The following is a 6,405-nucleotide window of genomic DNA, read 5'->3' as shown; positions in this document are numbered from 1 at the left end:
GAAAGAAACCAGAACGAAAGTCTCGTGATTTTTATTGCATGAAAGTTTAATTAGCCTAATAAAAAATTGTCATCAGATATATCTCATAATTATATTAAATACGCATTAAAAAAATATCAAACAACGGATAAAATCCAATAAAATATATGGTCGACTTTGTCTACTTTGGCTTGAGTTTTGATGAGTTGTTATGCTGCGAGTTGTGGACGAATCATATTCTAATCTTTACACTCTTTATTGCAATTATATTTTTCATTATTTTTTTCTAAAAATATGTGTTGATGGATGTGATGGTAGTTTCTTTGGAGAGGAGGTGGTTTCAAGCGAGCTGGAAAAAATGACAATCGTCAGAAGAGTGAACAGTTGGGGTGGAACAGACAAATGAAGGACCATATTTAAGTACTGAAACTCCTGTTTTTTTTTTCCCTCTTGTGTGCAAGTTTATATTGAAGATAAGGTTTTCTTTTTTTAATTTGAGAAAATGAAAAAAAAGAGAAATAATATCTGATCCTCCACATGGCAAGCATGGAGTAATTCTTTTTCGCTTTAATTCAATATATATATATATATATATATACATATATACTAGTTGCATACAGGCCACCCAAAATATTGATATTTACAAAATAACTATTCATGTGATTTTTTAAACTACCAAATCTGACATGAACAGACTATTGAGAATTTGATAAAAATGAAAAATATGGATTGAGTTTTTACCATGAAAACTAGGAGAGTGACATAGAGTTTAGGACATTAAATGTCAGCAACAAATACATGGAAGAAGAGGTGCACAGTAAATACGTAGAATTCAAGCAGGATGCACGTGAATGTGATACAGTAACTGATATAATTGTGTTATTAAAGGAGATATTGACAACAATAATTGATGTATTTTAAGTGAGGGCTGTCTTTTTAAGATGTTTTGACTTCCACGCCCACCCTATAAGTAGGGCTAGAGGAGGCTGTTATTTTACATTTTACGCTTTCTTACCTCTCTGATTTTCTCTCAAATTTTTGTGTTTGTGATCTCCTAATGGCTTTGAAGTATTCTCGTACTCTCCTCGGATCTTACCCTGCCATTGGCGCGTCCATTCTGGCCGTGGCGAAAAAAACAATAGTCTTGTACTTGCACACAAGAGGTTGTGCATCTTCGATAATGCAGAAGTCGTTCGTCTTTGATAAGAGCATTGCCCTACGACAAGTTTGAGAGTCTGATCAATCGACGAGTTGCTTAAGGCGAACTTGATTTTCTACAAGAATCATTTCATGTATGGGCTACAACAGCCTCACTTCTTCGAGCTACGGAGTGTCTTCAATCGGTTCGGGGTCATTCTGATGTAGGTCCTCCCAAACTCGATCGTTTCCATCATGACCTTTGTTGTCTTCTGCCGCCGGAGGAAATTTCTTGGTCGACAGATCCATTCAATCATGTCTACTCCTTCAAAGTTGAAAGGATGGCTTCACCATGTTCTCCGCTGGAAAGATTCTCCAATTGCTTGGAGTCGAGAATAAGGTGAAAGACTGGAAGAAGCAATTCGTGGTAAGTTCCTGCGCTAGTTTCTTGGGGATTCAGATCTAGCCATCTGATATTTCAACGAACAAAATCAAGTCCTTGATGAAGGAATTGCACACCATTTGAGCAATGCTTACATGGTGCCAACGGTCCGTTTTCCAATATACTGAAGAGGGAACCATCAAATGGATGTTGAAGGGTTAGATGGCCCAAGACTTATGGCTTGCTTCTAACGTTGCGAAAGTGGCTTGAGTGAAAGTGGTCTCAAATAAGTTGGCTTTCAAGCAACAGAAACTGAAATTCTCAACGTCCAAAGGTAATCTTATAGAAGGTCAAACTTCTGGTAGTTTTGCCATTGCGACGGCCAACACCAGTAGTGTTAAATTTTTTATTTCCAGATCTAAGACTTCAGTCATAATTCAGAACATCGATGAAGTTATTATTATCCCTTGATCTCATTTGGTTTATGCAGGGAAAGGTGAAGTCAATAAAACTGCTTCTAACGAAGAAGCTTTTGAAAGATTCGGAGGACCATACTTCTCCACCCAAAACTGATTAGCCTATCGACTCACCCTTGACTGGTCTACAACCTTTCGTTCCTCCTTCGTTAGATTCATAGGACACTGATACTTACTTCTTTGATCTATAGGAGAGGGCCAAAGCGAGCCACCCCGATTCCATTCCTTTACTGGAGCTACGCCCGAAGAGGCTAAACCATATTCTGACTATGATCCCTCGTCAACTCCCAAGGAAGAAGTTGTATGTCGGCAAGGGAAGGAAACAATTGAAGATTTGGACATCCTTTCTCCCCCTTCACTGGAAAGAAAAAGGGATTCCTTCAAATGGATCCTGGTGAAGAGGGGAGAAGGAAGGTTATGGATCGACATTGATAACCAATTCAATCTAAAGGATACTTCGAAGGATTGGTTCTTCAACTCAGCAGAAACTGAGCAAATTCCACCAATTCTGGCGGAATTGGTGTGGTCTGACAAGTATGACCATGACTTAAAGAAACTCAACCAGTAGGAGGCAGTGCAACATTCAGTCCAATTCCATCTGATGGTGATGCAAATTGCTCATCTTCTAGGATTGGCTTTAGATGATGTGAAGAAATCTTTGGTTTTTTCCCAGAATAAATTTTCTTTGCTAGAAGTTGAATTTAAAAGGGCTCAAGATGATAGAGATCTCCTTCAGATCAAATTTGACAGTTTCGCCACTAAGAGGAAGAAGTCGCTCGAAATGATGGATGTTTTGATGAAAGAGAATGAAGAGCTGAAAGCCAGGCTTATCTCATCCATTTCCAACGAGGGTATATGGTTGAACTTGCGAAGCAGTTCCAGCACAGCACAGATTATGCGACCGAGAGATTTATACACCATGGTATGGTCAATTCCAATTTCTCCAATCTTGTTCGGAAGAGGAAGAAACTGACGAAAGCTCCAGGGGAGAAGACCGATCGAAGACTCGATGAATCTTGAACTTTGAAACTTTTGTAATTTTCTTTATAAGTATTTTGTCAAAATAAAGATGTTAACACTTTTTGTAATTGCTTTTGTATATAAAAATCTTTTGTCTGATTTTACATATCACAATATTTGTTTTTAATTATTTGTGATAACGTATATTTATCGATTGTTTACTAACTTTGGAAGTAAGTTCATTGTTTTTTATCGACTGATGTAATTTATTTATCCCCATGAGGATCATTTGATCAGATTTTCACCTCATAGAATGATTTTCGTCTAGGGTGAATTTTCTAATATACCATAGATCTTATCATTAGTAAATATCAAGTCAATTCCAAAGCTAAATCCCAAACTCAGATGGGGGGTATTGTACATCAATCAACTAGTAATCTTTAAAGATCAATCAAATGACTTTACATCAATCGATTATTAATTATAAATATTGATCAAATCATTCTACATCATTCTATTATTGCTTTTCAATACATCGATTGACTATGGATTTTCAAAAATTGATCAACTATGTAGTATTCGGACTAGTTTTTCCTTACAACCTGATATAACACTCACCCTATTTTGTTCGATCAATCGGATCTCCGTCACAGTCGGGCTTACTCTACACAAGGTATGAATCTTGTCGTTATCTATGAGTACCCACCGGGACTTGTTCCTAGGATAATTTACACTATACTCTTTCACAGATCTTGTTGTTAGCGAGTAAACAACCGCTGACAAAATCTTCCATCTTAACAAATTTAGACATGGGATTAAGACTTAAAGGTAATGTGAATTTTTTATCAATCTGCTAACATTTCAATCGATCGATTCTCGTACATACCTTGTCACTTAATCAGCTCAAGCTTCCCAAGTGTTTAAATCGATTGTTATACTAATTTACTTGTTTAATTGATAGGATTGAGTTCCCCGAGTGCGGGTGAGACTTGGGTTCATTGTTTAAAGAAAGTTAGCCAACTTCAAGTTTCATTATATTAATAAAACAATAATTTACAAATTATTGGTAATGATACTCCTTTTAAAATTTAAGGAAATTTTCTATGGGAAAAATTTCTTCAAATCATCTCCACTCAATGTCCAAGGGAGTTTCTTTCCAGCATAAGTCTTCAATTGGTAAGCTCCGAAAGAAATTTATCGGCTAATTAAATACGGGCCATTCCAAGTTTTATCTAGTTTGTCGACTTCCTGTCCACAAGTAGCTTAGTCAGCTGTCTTCAGAGTTAAGTATCATGGAATGAAAATCTTCTCTCGTGTGTGATTGTTAAAGTGTCGGGTAGTTCGTATCTTCACCTCTTCTTGTCAAAGAGTTGAGTTTGTTCTCTTTTCTTTTGAGAGATCGAGATCTAGCATTGATCCCTGATACACCTAAAATATATAGTATTTTTGTATACACATTTTTATACCTATTACCTATTTTTTGAGATATTGCATTTTAATGAAAAGTATTTGTGTATTTTTCTTTTAGGTACAATAAAATGGATGAAAATGGTAAAATGATTGAACAAGGAAGAATGTGCAAAATTGCTCATTAGTTGAAGAAGTTGTTCAGTGAGAGAATTTTTCAGAGAGAGCCGCGTCTAAGCACCAGGTACCTCGCACTTAAGAGCCAGAAGTAGTTAGTTGATGATTCGTTGAATTTGAACGACTTTTTGAAGAGATGTTTGAAGCAACCGTTGGCAAAAACGTGGGAAATAGTTCATGGATATAAAAATTCATTCAATTGGCTTTTGAAAGGAGGTAATGATACACCTAAAATATATTTTTTATATATATTTTTGAGATATTGCACTTTAATGAAAGGTATTTTTATGTTTTTTCTTATATGTACAATCAAATTGATGAAAAATGCTAAAAGGAGTGAAAAATGATCAAATTTGGAGCAAAAATGAAGAAATGTGCAAAATGAACTGGGGTACCTAAGCGCCTAGATTCACGCCTAAGTGCCAGGTACCCCGCGCTTAAGCGCCAAAGTTAGTTATTTGAAGAAATATTAATTGGAGCAGAATTTTGAAGAGGTGTATGAAGCAACCCTTGATAAAATTGTGGGATAAAATTGGGGGAAATAGCCCATGGATACAAAAATTCATTCAATTGGCTTATGAGAGACAACTTCTAGAAGATTCATTGAATGGAAACACCTTTTTGAAGAGACACCAAGGCACCCCTTAGATTGTGATAAGAAAATACTTAGATTATCCAGGAGAAAGAGGCCAGCAACAACCCACTAAAAGTTCACATTACCGACGTCGCCGCCGCCGGCCACTTTTATTTTATTTTGAGCATTAGTTTGTATTGTGAGAGAAGGAAGAGAATTCAAATGAACTTCAAGACATTTGGTAGAGATAATTTGAGATAAGTGTTTATCTTGGTGACTACACTTATTTTTTAATTTAGATTTCTTATTTGTGTGCATGATTTCTACTTTTAAACACCCTTGTGTGGTTGTATTTTTTCCATGAATTCTGAGTAGTTTTCTTTATCTTTTTTCCTTAAAATAATAAGTGATTAAATGTTTAAAGAAAGTTGTGTGAAGTATTAAACTTCAATGTTAGAAGAAGTTGTGATGATTCAAGACCTGTATTTCATTTACTTCTTGATTTGGCCAATTAAGATGTTAATACATGTTGTGAGAACATCCAAGATGGTTTTGTCTCAGTCAACAAATGATTGGAATTTCATGAATAAGAATGTAGTCATGGGGTTCAGTGCAAATAAATAGGGAAATATATTTTAAAGGGTGTAGAATTAGAGAACTTTAGAGTGACATGCTAAAGCCCCCAATTTGATTTATAGTTTTACGTTTTGATAGGAGGTGTTAGCCCCTAGTTGGAGGGAGAAGAGGGAACTTTAGAGTGAGAACTAGTATCTTTCCTGCCTACCTTCCATCTTTAGCCGGTCTTCAAGCCTATTCAAACTATAGATTAACAAATATTCTTTATAGCATCACTAGTAAGGGTAAAGAATATTATTGCTCCTATTTAGCACAACATATTTAGTATACTTCCTAACAGAGACTTTATATATGCGTAAAAATACAAGAATTTGATACTGCTGCTAGAAGATTTAAATCCCTAGCAACGGTGCCAAAAACTTGACAGCGACTTTATATATGCTTAAAAATACAAGAATTTGATGCTGCTGCTAGAAGATTTAAATCCTCGGTAACGGTGCCAAAAACCTGATAATGGTTATAGATTTGATAAAGATGTGTATAAAATATTTAATAATTGCAAAGTCACACTTATCAACACAAGTATACGTATCGCTCAAGTAATACAGGGCTCTAATAGAGTCTTGGATATCGATACCACATGGTGTAATATTATAGGCTAGGAACTAAGAATTAAAAAATTAATACTTAATCACAACAATATGTTCAAATTGCATATTTATCACTAATAGGCAATT

The sequence above is a fragment of the Phalaenopsis equestris genome, unplaced genomic scaffold (genome assembly GCF_001263595.1).
Source record: "Phalaenopsis equestris unplaced genomic scaffold, ASM126359v1 Scaffold000002, whole genome shotgun sequence".
Taxonomy (NCBI): Eukaryota; Viridiplantae; Streptophyta; class Magnoliopsida; order Asparagales; family Orchidaceae; genus Phalaenopsis; species Phalaenopsis equestris.
Note: the sequence above shows the minus strand (reverse complement) of the source record.